This window comes from Limanda limanda, chromosome 21 (assembly GCF_963576545.1).
Source record: "Limanda limanda chromosome 21, fLimLim1.1, whole genome shotgun sequence".
Lineage (NCBI taxonomy): Eukaryota > Metazoa > Chordata > Actinopteri > Pleuronectiformes > Pleuronectidae > Limanda > Limanda limanda.
In genome coordinates this window covers 8795327-8809524 of record NC_083656.1, presented here as the reverse complement: position 1 = coordinate 8809524, position 14198 = coordinate 8795327, and positions in this window count along the sequence as shown.

Here is a 14198-nt window from a genome sequence, read left to right as displayed (position 1 = left end):
GCTCATTACTGGTTTGACGTAATGCCTGCGAGAGGACGCCTGTCCGTGTCTCTGCCATGTTCGAGACCAGAGAACAACATATAACATCACGTCTGCTGGCGGGAGCGTGCAAAGCTCCGGGGTGCACAGTCTGTCTTGTGTTCGAGGCCTCAAAGATTCAACAAGTCCCATTTCCTCTGCAGTGTCACTCTATAGATTCGATGCTACTTCTCGACTCATCTATAACCTTGACAGATTCCGACCTCCCTCCTCCTGTCCAGCCGGACCATTGTTTTTTTGTTGTTAATGTTTGTTCCTGCAGGCTTGGAATGGATCAGCTTGCCCGGAGGAAGCCTGGATCTCATCCCCCACACATCACCGCCCCACCTTCCCCAGACTGAAGTTCTTTCCTCTGACGCATTCGATACCACCCGACACTATTGAGCTGATATATTGACAGTGAAAGGGGCCTGGCAGCCAAGAGGCGTCTGGCCGCAGAGCCCGGAGTCCAGGAGAGAAACTGCAGAGAAAACCAGCGTGATGGATTCAAGATACAAGAGATAACCCTCGCTGCAGATCAGTCAGTCAGTGTGTGGGCGAAAACAACAGGTGGCGCTAGTTCACCAGTCATCATGTTTCAAGTCGGGTCCTGAAGCTGACACACTGAGCAGCAGCAGAGAGTTAGAATGACAGAGAGTGAATGGAAACACGGGCTGCTACACCAGGAAATGACATATTTCTCCCCTATGCTCATGTACAGAGGCTGACACTGAGCCACACCACCCCCCCCCTTCACACACACACACACACACACACACATGCACCAATACAGTATGCATACACACATTACCACCAATCCCATCATGCTCTCTCCCTCCCCCATCCCCTTGAGAAATAATGGGGGATTATGTCAAAGCAATTCAATTGGAGCCTGTGAGTGGAGGTAATGAACTCCTCCCTTTATCTATTCATTTGCGTATTAAAGTATTTATTTGTGCCTGTCATCTGTCGATGATAATCGGAGCGGTGAGGACGTGAGGCTGAGATAACAGACATTTCAGACCGCCAGGCTTTTCTCGCAAATAAAAATGTTATTGTTGCTGCTTTGCTCACATTTCTATTGAAAATAAAATGTTTACGTGTGCACGGCGCACACATGTTTTCCCGTCAGACAATAAAAAAGCCACTGCTTGTTTGGAGTTGGCCCTTTTCCTATTTAGGTCAGCGGTCTTCAGTCCATTTCATGTTCTGCTGCCTCTACTGTGCCTAAATTGCCCAGCAGGCAGGTGCCATTAGAGCAGTTTGTTTGCAAGGTAAGCAGCTATGAGAAGTGACAGCAGTAGAATCACTAATGCACTTTGGCTGTCATTTCTCTCTGAAAGCCCCTGCAGGGAGGGCCTGATTAAATTGATATTCAACCTCCTGCATGTTGTGGGCCCAGGCTTCATTAGCATAGGGTTTAGATGACACAGAGAGAGGGCTGGCATTAGCGTTGTAGAGAGCTGTTAGACACTGCGCTGTAACCAATTTTCCAATTATAACCGCTGCCTACAATGTAGCGTATTAATGATTCAAATCACATTATTAACAGAGCATGTATGTTTAAAAACCAAGAGAGAAAAATGGGAGCATGCGTCTCAAACAGCGGCGGCTCACAGGAAGTGTCGGTGCAAATGAGAACGGGGAATCAAAACAAACGTTGAGCTGCAGGTGTCGCGTGACGAATAGACGAAAATAGGATCCTGCCCTATCCGTGTTGACTGCATCATTATGCTGCATGGCCGAAGGGTTGGAGTCACATCAGAGAAGTGGTGCAGTGGCTTTGTGTGTGTCTACTTGAATTTTGGAGATATATTTGGAATACTGGAAAGGGTAGTTGTTGAGCTAGCCCACAGTGGTTTGCCATTTAGCAGCTAACATGCTATTATCTGAAGTGCGCTCTAAGCTAACGTCTTGCTGTGTTCACACAGTATATTCAAGACACATGTTTTTAACCATTGACTCTTGTATTTAAAGATGGATGACATGACTGCTCCCCAAAAATGAAGCCAAATCTTGATTGCCCCCTGGTGGCTGGCTGCTGTTCAGGTCGTAAGCCCCGCCTCCTCTATGTAAGCAGATGGGACCAAACAAAAAAGTCAAATTACTTCTCCAAAATCAAAGGTAGTTCTAATGAGCACAAGATGGTATTGTTAGTATCGAGTAAATTTGGGCTTCATTTTCGTACAAAAGGAGGAATTTGAGAAATGACATCCATCTTTAAATACAGTCTATGGTCAAAGTTCACCAAAGCTATTAACTTATTGTGGTATTTTATAAGTATGGATGGATATGGCACACATTTTAGATTTTGCACTCGTCAATGTAAAATGTCACAATATAATGATGTTATACAAATATGTCCGTATTCATTGTGGCCCTGGAAATTGGCTTGTAATAATATCTGAATGTGACCATGTATTACTAAAATAAATGTAGAAGGGAAATGTTTGATTTGGGGTTTGTGACCAATTGAGGCGTTTTGAGATTCAAATAACAATACAGGAGTTTCATCTTTTACTCAGACGTTTTTATACCAAAAGCCTAAATCCCTCTTTCGTAACGGTCTACTTAACCCAACGTAGTTCCATTTTTCATTATTTTATTGTTTCCGTCAGTCTCACAATAATCCTCATCTAAAATGACTTGGCTTTAGGAGAATTGTGAGGCTCACCATGTCCAGTGTTGCAGCACAGTAATGCAGCGGTAAACCCATTGCTCACTGACCTCTCTTTAACCGGAGTGGCTGTTTTCAGCAGCCACACACTGGGACAAGCTGTCTATCAAGTGTGCACTCAGAGAGGACAAATGCAGTGTGACCCATGCTGCTTTCATGGGTGGACAAAGTGCATGTGAGACCGATGGTGTTTACAGAAGCTCCAGTGTGCTGTTTATCCTCTTTCCCGGCAGCATGTACAGATTTGTGGATTTATCTGGAAACGGAAGCCAAAAGAAAGTGACACATTTATCGTGTTAATTTGCATTACGATATGATAGTTTATGTAAATGGCATTACAGTCTGTTTGCTTTGTTGGTTTGTGTTGTTGTTTTGTGGCATGTAAATAATTATCTTGACAGCCTCCTCTGTTACACATCCAGTAAAAGCCTAAAAAAAATCCTCAGCGCTCCCTCCAGCATTAGCTGCATATTAACGTGACAAAACTGTGGTTAAAGCTGTGGTTAGCGCTGAGCAAATATTTAAAGTCACTGCTAAAGACATCATCACCACAGCAAATAAATGAATTGAATGCTGCTTATAGCCTCCCCCTTCCTCTTACCTAAATGGATATTTGATCCCCGGGGAACACCTAGTGCTTTGCAATCTGCGTCGGCTTCCTGGTGGCGCTTCCCCATCTCTGTGAGGAGCGAGCACTGACTTTGAAGTCTGTGAAGCTGATGATAAATATGCTAATGTGTCTGGAGGTGACTCGACGTCGCAGATAGCACCGTGAGGGGGGGAAAGTGCCACCCATCGTTTAATATGTGGAGAGACGGAGGCAGCGAGGACCGAGGGGGGGGGAGCAGAGCGTCACTGATAAGGCGTTTACAAGGATAAACAATGGGAGTAAAAGAGCATTTAAATTGTTGTTTTTGTATCTGATCCAGTGGACTGATCTGTGGATATGTGACCGTCACATGCAACACAGTCAAGTGTGTTTGAAAGGCATGGTCCTACATGTGGGCCTTGATCAGAGTATATATATTATGTTCTGTGTAGGGCAGAGGTCAACATCAGTTTATTACCCAAGTTCACTTCACTGGTTCTTTGATATCAGAGCTAAGAATTTCTGGAGGTGGTTTCACTTAACTGTTTTTTACGAGGCAGGTTGTTTTTAAACCTGTAAAACCTTCTAATTAAAGGATAATACAGTTTATTACAAATTGGGACTTACTTTCTCACTTTTATTAGCTATCATAAAATTATACTTGCTGCAGTAAATGGTGAGATATGGGAACATGGTGATTTTGCAAAAAAGTTGTAAATAATCCCTAAATAAGCAGTTTACGTAGATTATTTAAACCATTAGATGTGAAGAAAAAAATGGCAATTAAAATACAGTTGCAGTATAGTTAAGTTTGGACAATTAAATAATAATTTAATAATTTGTCGAACATAGAAAGTACTGAGTATTGGCTTCAGATATTCTGTGCATTGTGAGTTGAAGAATCCTCCATTATGGACCAAAGCTATGATGGATTACGTCATGGGCAAAGTGGGCATGTGCCCCTGGGCCTTGGAGCCAATGTGGACCCTTAAGATTTATTATTAGGCTCTCTTTGTATTTGTGCTTTTTGTATATGAATATAATACATTGCGTAAAGACCAGGATGATGCACTCATGAATTGAACTGGAACTCAACTCGGATTTGGACTTAGACCAATGATTTTTCTTCATGGAATATATAAGAAATAATGTGTGTCGTTGCAAGTCCTGTTTGTGTGTGTGTGGCAAGTTTGTGTCTCCAACCATGTGGCCATGACATTATCCATGTGTTTACTTATTTTAGTTACATGGCTTCAAAAGCTTTGTTGTATACGACTATGAAAGTGAGGTAGGTCAATTACAAGATAATGTAAGATGTTGCGACAGTTTGCAAATTCATTTAAATATCCATATTTTCCTTCTTCATGCTTAAGAACGTCAGTGAACCAGATTGAAAGAGACGTGCATTTGAAACCGGTAAACTCTGAAATCAACCCGAGGCTTAGAAAACTACACGTGCCATTTAATGGAATTCTGCAGTTGTGCCCCTGGGCTTCTTTATTATTATTTTATTTGCTGTTCTGTGTGCTCCTGCCACTGTTTACCTCTCTGAGTGAGACCTTCTACCTGCCAAGCACATGTCTCCTTCTGTCTGCAGTGCACAGGGAGCCCGGCTGCTGCCGTCTCTCAGCCTGAACACAGACTTGATACCCTCAAGGTGACAGCAGCAGATCTGTTGCAGGTGTCGAAGGCAAAATCAGGGGTTGTCAGAAAGCATCTCGCCACATCGACTCGGATCCACTCAGATCTCCGAGCGGCATATTTAGCATCCGGGAAAACACGTTAAAAACTCATGATACTACCAACATTTCCAACTTAAAGTGTTTGGGCGGAGATTAAAAGAAATGGAAAGCAGAAAAAAATGGATTTGCATTCATCTGTTCTGCAGGGAGGCCTCATCCCTTATCGGCTTGTGTATCTCAAGGCGGTCTTTGACATTAATGCCTCAAGAGGAGCTTTCCACTTCAAGTGTGTGAGGACAAGCTGTAGGTGTCACTGTCGCCGTGGCTTTGAGCTCCACCAGCCGAGGCTGCTGGGAGTCCAGAGCGCCACCCAGCCCCCTTTGTACGAGACGTCGTAAGTCAGATGTTCAGAATGCATGGGGCATTGTCTGCCTGGATGTTCGATGGGCTGGCAGCAAAAGGTGACATCTGGTGACTAATGTGCTCAGATGTGAATGCTGCTCCCTCAGTTCTCTGGGCAGCAGCTGCTCCGCACAGGCATAAATGAGACAGGGGGAGCGAGGAGAGAGAGAGAGCCAGGGAAAGATAGGGAAGGGGAGAGGGGGTGGTCGCCGGGGCCAAGGTGGGGGGTAGGGCTCTTGGTTTTTTTGAAGAGCAGTGTTTGTGTGTGAGATGGTGTGCGTGATCACCACGCCAGCCGTCTGACTCTGGAGGGGGGAGGCCGGGCATGTCATGGGAAAATCAATGACTTTCTGTCTGATTTTTCGAGGAGGTAAAACATGGCGGCCTCCCCCCCCCCAACACACACACACACACACACACTCCCTGCTGCCTGTGCACGTCCGCCGCTCCACAAAGAGACCACACAGAGCCACCAGAGCTTGTTTATGATCTGCTTTGTTTCCCGCGACAAAGTGGCTTCCAGTCCTCATGTGTGTCAGCGGCCAGTGGAGTCACAGCAACGGACTGTGTGCACGCTACTTGTCTCTGGCGGCCTGGAGGCGTGTGGACTGTCACGTGCGCAGGTCGCAGACGTCCATTTGTCCGGTTTCTGCCCAAATCAGTGGAGGTGAAGGGGATTTAATTGGTTTATTCCTTCCTAAAGTGATGGAGATGCAGAAATCTTGGTCCCAGCACTTCATGGCCGCCCCCTTTAAATCTGTTGAAACACGACATCACAACAACCCAGTAACAAGACATGACTGCATCCATCACGCTGCACAGACGTCCCAGGAGCCAAGTGGATTTGGGGTAAAGGAATCAACCGCTTCATCCTTCTCCTGTCACAGGAGTCTCCATGTTTGTTGGGCTTCATGTCACTTCTCAGAACATGTGATGTGTTTGGATGACAGACGGTTGGATCACACCCCCTTTCCTTCATGTTTCCTATGTGTGTGTGTTTCCCTGAGGTCCCTTCAGTGGAGAGGGTCCTCGCGCAGCTCTAACACTACATCCATACTTCTGCGTTTTCGTTTGAAAACACTACTTTCTGGTAGCTGATGCTAAAGGGCATCATGTGATAGGAGTCTGACAAATCAGAGAATGCTACGTTGTGACCCAATCAGCAAACAGTTGTGAGAGTCCTATGTCAAAATGCACGAACAACTCCAGATGAAAACACAGCCCCGGAGTTTTGAAACGTAAACCGTTTCCATTCTCCGATTTATCATCTCGAAAACTGTCTGGAGCAGAGTTGATGCATTTTCAAACAAAAACAATGTGGTATGGATGTAGCCTATAACAAGAGAAGGGGCCCCCTTAGCTCTGGTCTGTCAATGAGTGAGGTCAAAAAACATAGAACAACTGACAACAATGAGAAAAAACAACAACCCCCTTCAAAAAATGACAATAATGACATCCGAGGATTGATTTTCTGACCCGGTCGGTTCATCCTCAATGAAAGGCCGATAGCGCCGCACACGTCTGCGTTGTTTCTGCCCCATAATCTTGCCAAAATGATTTGTATCCTTCCTTTCCAGCGAGTGGGGGGGGGGGATCACACGAGAACTGGTCGTGGATCAACACCCTCAAACATGTGGTCATTTGTGCCATTCATATGGACATGCTGCTCTTTAGGAGACACTCGAGCTCCACTTAAAAGGCGTCATGGGCTGCTTTCGATTAGGGAGGCTGCGGGCTGCTTTAGATTTGATGAACAAGAAGTGCATATGCATTCCACAAAGAATGTTAATGAAACACATTCCTCCCAGTTTCTCATGGAAACCAGCTTGGATTTGGGGATGAGGAGGTGGAGAGAAAATGGGGTCCCCTCCTTGTACCCCTAATCAGGAGGAGGGGGGAAAGGAGCTTACAAGATGCAGGAGGTATTGAGTCTTCAGTGGAAAATGGAGAGGAAAATTGTGTGGGATGAGATTGTCAGTAGAGGGGTTCCAATAGGTCGACTAGCTTGTTTTATATATGGTAAGTAAATAGAACAAGTAAAGAGAACGTACAGAACAGAGTGTTTTCACTATAATAAGGCAGTAACCTTACAAGCAGATAATTGGATTATGCTTTTACAACTATACATTCATTATTATCTATACTGCTTTTTCCTATGAGGGTCGCGTAAGGAGCTGGAGCCAATCCCAGATGTCATTGGGCGAGAGGCAGGGAACATGTTGGAGAGGTTGCCAGCATATGCTTTTGCAATGTGAGACAATCAACATACTGAACCTTTCCTTGATCAGCAAGAACGGATAATGAGCACTTGTGCTTCCATCTATTTGTTTTATGTGCACTCTGGAAGTGATAGAGGATGATGAGAAAGCGGACAGGGTGAAAAGGAAACATGTTTTTCTGGTAAAAGATGTAAATATCCATCTATCCATTGTCAATACTGCTTGTTCTTTGAGAGCCGCAGGGGAAAGCTGAAGCTAGTTCCCGCTGACTTTGGTGGAGAGGCGGGTTACACCTCGAACAGGCCGTTAGTGTATCCCAGACATATAGAGACATAGAGCAAAATACATAGATGTTTACTGATGTTATAAATCAATTGAGAAGTCGTTTACTCATAAACTTCTATAGACCTTTTTTGTAACTGGCGGAGTTGCCCCCTGCTGGTCATTCAAACACATGTTTCAGGCATTTCCACATTGGCTTCACTTTCTGGAACTGGAGTCTATGTACATTTGTAAATACTGTCTATAGCCATGAATAAGCATGGAGTTAATATGACATGAATGTATTGTCGGATAATTTAAAACCCAACAAACATCCTGACGTCACTGTCGTGTCCTTCCTGTCGAGGACTCGGCGGCTCGGACACTTTGTTCCACTCACTTCGGTGCATCTGTCATTGAGGTGTTGTCTTTTTGTCATTGATATTTAGGTTTCACCTCATCTCTCTGTCGCTTTGTGGCACTTGTAGCTGTTACTGGTCGTCCATATCATACATGAAGTCTTGAATGACACGTGGAGAAAGCAGGGAAAGAGTTAACGGGAACATTTATCCTAATCGTAAAAAGCTCGAACGCAGTGGGAGTGTCTGCGCAGTATAACCGATCATTGCAGCAGATTTATCCGATCACTACGAGAAGACACACAGTTCATGTCATAACCGTATATTTGCACCCACCTGAACACTTGTAAAATCACGCCGCCTGTAAATCACTTCAATTAAACTCCCTGGAAGTATTGGCAGACTTTTACATTCCTCTGCTGTGGATACTGGATGTTGCAGCACATATATCTGTCTGGCTGCACGGCGCATTGTGCCGGATACAGCTTCAGTGAGGGTAACAAGTCATTTACAGTGCGGCCGGTACAGACACTGGATGAGAGGCTTCCTCCATATATGTGAACTGCAGTATCCTCCTTAATAAATTATTCAGAGTTTGCATAAGAGAGAATCTTTTCAGTCATTAACTATTATTAGTCATGCAATTCAATTCGTGCCTCCGAGCTAAAGCCCTCACACACACACACACACACACACACACACACACACACACACACACACACACACACACACACACACACACACACACACTCTCTCTCTTTCTGTCTGCAAAAATATTTTAACAAGAAATAACAATTTGCAATAGAGCGTCGTATGTATCTATGTATATATGGATGTGTGTGTGTTTTAAATACTGTAAGTACAAGTACATATAAAGTCAACACCCTATGGTCCACACATTTGCATGAGTGAGCTCCTCACACGTGCAATGGTCTGTGTACATTTGCTTGTCTGCTCTGTGTTTCGGCTCATTTCCTGGTATGTACGCGGGCGTCATGTTTGAATAATGGCAGCCGTATTTGCATTGAGCTGCTCTGCATTCATAATGCCGATCGTTGGAGAAGTGTGTTTTCATTACTGGCAATCACAGAGGCTCCCATCCAATGCAAATGAGACACTTTGCCAATTAATGAATAATGCTGCTGGTTGAAAAACAGGCCCGACGTCTGTATTGACAAATACAATGTTACACCAGGATTATTGACCTAGTCTGATTATTTTCTTTCCATTTCACTGACCTTATCTTTGTGCCGAATACCCGGCCCGAGCCATTATGTGCTGCTTTAGTACTTTAACACATCAATCATCTGATCATTTATATAGTGTTTCCAGATCATAATTCTATTTACCAGGGGCACTGTAATGTTGTATTGATTGCCGAACCATTAGCATTCATGCTACCGTCAGTAGTGAAAAGTAGTTCTCCTCCCGCTCTCGGCTTCACTCTGCCGTGTGCTAGCAGCTATAAATGGCCATGTTATTGAAAATTCCTTTTTCCTTTCAGTGCAACGAGGGAGGGGGGGGGGGGGGGGCGGATCTCTATTAGTAGACTGGGATTTTCTCCCATGTGTCACGGTGAGTGTAATTGCAATGTCACACTTCAAGGACTTCATGTGGGTGGACGGGTGGTCTCTACCACAAGAGAGAGGACTGTAGTCAAAATACCAATTAATGAAGGCCAGAGAAATATGACCTGAACCGCTCCAGATCGGCACCTAGCAATGACTGAGCCCGTCGATTGAAATTGTATCCCATCAGCCCTCGGTCGTGGGTCAGCGCTTCGGTGTCGGCGCTGGCAGATAACACTTCCCTCTCGCCGGATCCTGGCTCCTGCCCTCAAGCGGACGTCCAGGAGTTCATCCCCGTACTTACTTCACGGTGATGAATTCACAACTTAAGAGGGAAAATGAACTCCAGCTCTTTAGAAATTCTTTGTCGAATCCCGCCGACCGCCAAGTCAAGCTGTACCTCGATGATTTTTTACTGTTCCCGGGCACAGCCAGGAAAATGTAATCCTCTTCTGTTCTTCTAGTCATCTCTCTGCAGAGGTTCAACCAAACCACTTACACTGAACCTGCCTGTCCGAGGTCTTTGTGCCGCTTGTGAAGCAGCATCATATTGCTGCTGTAGCTCCGGGCTGCAGACAACGGCGCTGTCTCGGAGTATCTGACCACACATGTGAGCCCTGAACGATGGCACAGCCAAGCCTCGGTGGTAACACAGCCCACTGCTGCCAGAATTAATTACCACACTGGGCTGTGACCTTGCCACGGAGATTTCCATTTGCATGTGGCGCCAAGTGAGCCTCAGATACTGAGTCGGCTTCATGTAAATGGCCTGGCAGGGCTGTGTGGAGTGAAATGGTAGAGACATTGACTGGCTTGCATAGCATCCCTGCAACTAATACCTCTTTTACACCAATGTTAGTGGGTATACATGCATTTTCTTCAGACTAGGATAAACCTGCTGAAGAAAGGAGATTGACTCCTTCCCGATTGCCAGAGTTTGCCTTTCTGTTTTTTTTTTTCTCACTGAGAGTTATGTTCCAAAACCAAAACCAAGACATCGAAGGGTCATGCATCTTGCGCGATATGGAAAAAGAAATCTGTATCCGTGCACGTTATTCCCAAAATGTAAAAAATAATAAGTGCTCAAACGTTCATGGCTATTTGTGGGTGCTGTGTCAGCATCTACCAATATAAAGAAGAAGAAATGAGTGTGTTCACCTGGCTGTCACATTTGCATCACTGCTGATCGAATAAAAACAATAAAAACCTGTTTCTACTGCAGAGTCATTTGACTCGGGAGTGAATAGCGACTGCATCCATCCACACTGCAGACAAAAGCCAGAGGTTTTTTAACCAGGGGAAAAATGGGGCTCAAGAGTTAACTCCTCACTGTTGTTCGGCCTTAAAGCTTCACTGATTATTATTTCTATTTATTTACTATGAATCAAATATCTATGTTTAAATGTCACACTGAAGGATCATTTAATCTAGGGATCATTTGAGCCTCATTAAGGTCATTGTTACCTCTGCCAAGGAGGTTTAAGTTTTTCTCTGCGTTAGTTAGCAGGATTACACAAAAACTACAGTGGAAGGATGTGACACGGGTCAGGAAAGACAACATACGATTAAAGTGTGGATTCTGAATCTTAGTTTAAAATTGTGTGATAGGACGTTTTTCAAGGTTTTTTTTGGTAAAGAAATAATACAGAAATGTTGATGAATATTTTCACACATTTCCTAGGGAGGGATTTAAGGATCTTCATGAAAATAATCAGGCGTGTTAAAGGAAGTGATATCTATAAGTGTGCTGCATTTAGTGCAGCTTGGTTGAATTTAAGAAAAGTCCTCTGCCATTCTAGATGCTATTGTCAGTGCCTCATGTAAGTGCCTGAGTGTCTTGGCCTCGACGGAGGATGACCCAAGGTCAGCCTGTGGTGTCATGAAATATTCAGCATCACTCAAAGCAGAGAGCGCCTTCGTCTAGTTCTGGTTTGAAGAAGTGAAATCCTCCTTGTTACAGTGTCGTTAGAAACTGATTCTACTGTCACTCTTTTGTCAGATGCTGCTGCCATGATGGTGCAGTCACTGCAGCAAAGTGTGTGTGTGTGTGTGAATGGTGGAAACACACACACACGCGCACACACACATGCACGTTGCCTGTAAGTGACATTTAATTTAATAAGACGTAATTATCGGTGGGTGCATTCTTGTGAGTCGCAGCCACGACCTGGATAGGTGGATTTGTGTGTAGAAATCCAGAGAATTATAGAAGCTGTAACCTTGTTTGATCAGGAGATGTGATGTTTGCTTCTCATGTAATACGTCTCACAATCTCCAGGGAGCTGTAGTTAGAGTGTTTGCACACGGCCGTTAACATGCCAAACATATAAAATTGAAGGTCGCACGGTGTCAAGGAGCTAGCGGGATGATCCTGATGTTCATTTAGCTCCGAATGTAAAAGCAAACACTGATTCAAAATGATTCCTTTTCCGGATTTTTACTCAACTCTGCATTGGAGTTTAAAATGTTGCCTCACCTTCAATCATCCATTTCTTTTCTATCCTTTATAATTACTGTTTATAATTAGGCCACCGTGGAAATGGTCTCACCACCTCCTTCTATTTCTGTGTTTTCTATCTTTCGCTTTTACATGTGATGGATCGAAATGCATCCAGTGATGAGGCTTAAGTGGATTCCCTGCTGTGTTTTGATAACTGGGCAGTGCGTGAGTCCTCGGCAGCGGATCGGGAGGAAGCTCTATTTTCATGTCACACTGGGACCCAGCTGTCGGAAACATACACCAGACTCTTTGTCAAGAAATGTATTTTCACCTCGGCCTCTAAAGTAGACCACCCCAATAGGTGCTAATTGTACTATTTGTATGCTAGTAGATATTTTGGATAATTGGCTCGAAACACTCTTTTTAGTTAACGTGTGAAAACAATGCTAAAGTAACAATTGGTGAGAATTGTGGGAGCATAGCTCAAACTGATACGTCAATGTGTCGTACAACCAAAACTAGAATAGCACATTGCTCTGCTTAGACCCGACAGTCCCCCTGAATTCAATCAAGCTGCATTAAAATGACACACACTCATATATCATTCCCTAGACATGCCTCATTTTATATCAAGATCTCTGTGGTACTTCTTTAAATTCCTGGATATGCACCAAACTAAATTCTTCCCTGACCCATTGCACATCCTACCATCCTACCTATCCATTCAGTTGTTTCTGTATAATCTCAGTTACACAGAAACAAACCAACAACAAACGTACAGGGGTGAAAACATAACCTCCCCGGTGGAGTTAATACCAAATACTAATAAAGGAGGCCTCTGATTTCTGAGTTGGCACATGAAGCATTTGTGACAAAGATCCAATGGCGATGACGATTATCCATGATTGGATGACTCACTGAGACCAGTGACAGTGTGAGTGTGTGGGATGAGGCTTGCTTCTATCTTTACCCTTCTCCCCACCTCTGCCCATCGCTCACTCTCCTCTATTTATGGAGCACTGCAGCATATATGGCGGTTTCATACCGGTCTGCAGCCCACAGGGGACCCTTCACCCTTCTCCATCACAACTACCTGCAGCGCTTCTGCACAAAACCCGGCTTAAAAAAACGATAGGCTGTGGTAGGAGAAGGCGATGTGGCCTTCTCAACCCTCCATCGGTGGCAAATGACGACAAACACTCACATTGTACGACGCACAACCAGATGTGCACAGAGAGAGTGAAGATGGCGAGCGATTCCCTGCGTCTTTGTGTGTCGCCTACAACCACAGAGCTCTGCGGCGGCGGCAAGACAAATTGCCGCCTGGCATTAGCACTACAGTGAAGGATGAAAGTGCACGGTGCAAGGCAAACAGGCATCCCATTACAACAGCCACTTAGCAACAAACACATCTATTAAAGCGGCTGAGCGAGGGCTGGAGGTGAGCGTGCACACACCTCCGACGAGCCGCTATCCAGGGCAATGAGATTCAGGATGCGCAACACTGGGAATTTCGACGAGAACGAGGGGGAAAAAAAGAAAATAAATGGCCCTCCCGCTTCCCCTCTCCGCCGAGGAATCACTGGGCCATCGACGCTGTTTACATACTCGAAGAAAGAGTCTCTTCATCAGATGATGTTTTATGATTTATTTATTTTTTTTCCCAGCTCTGCCAGGACCGGGAGCAGTCCCTGTTCCACCATCATTTTTTACTGCCGACATGTGCATGACATCACTTACAAAGAGACGGGCCGCTCAATTCCTTGGTTCCACTGAATCACAGTGATTAATGGAGACGTTAATATGCTGACCTGATACAGCTACTCTTCTGCTTTTCTCTTTGTTCGCCGCCTTGTGTGTTTCTTTCCCACAGGTTCCTCCCCGGGGCTGCACCTCATACGCTCTGATGTGTGTCATATCATTCCTCAGACACAAAAATGCATAATTCCCTCCTTTTTTTTTTTTTTGTTAACCGCACTAATT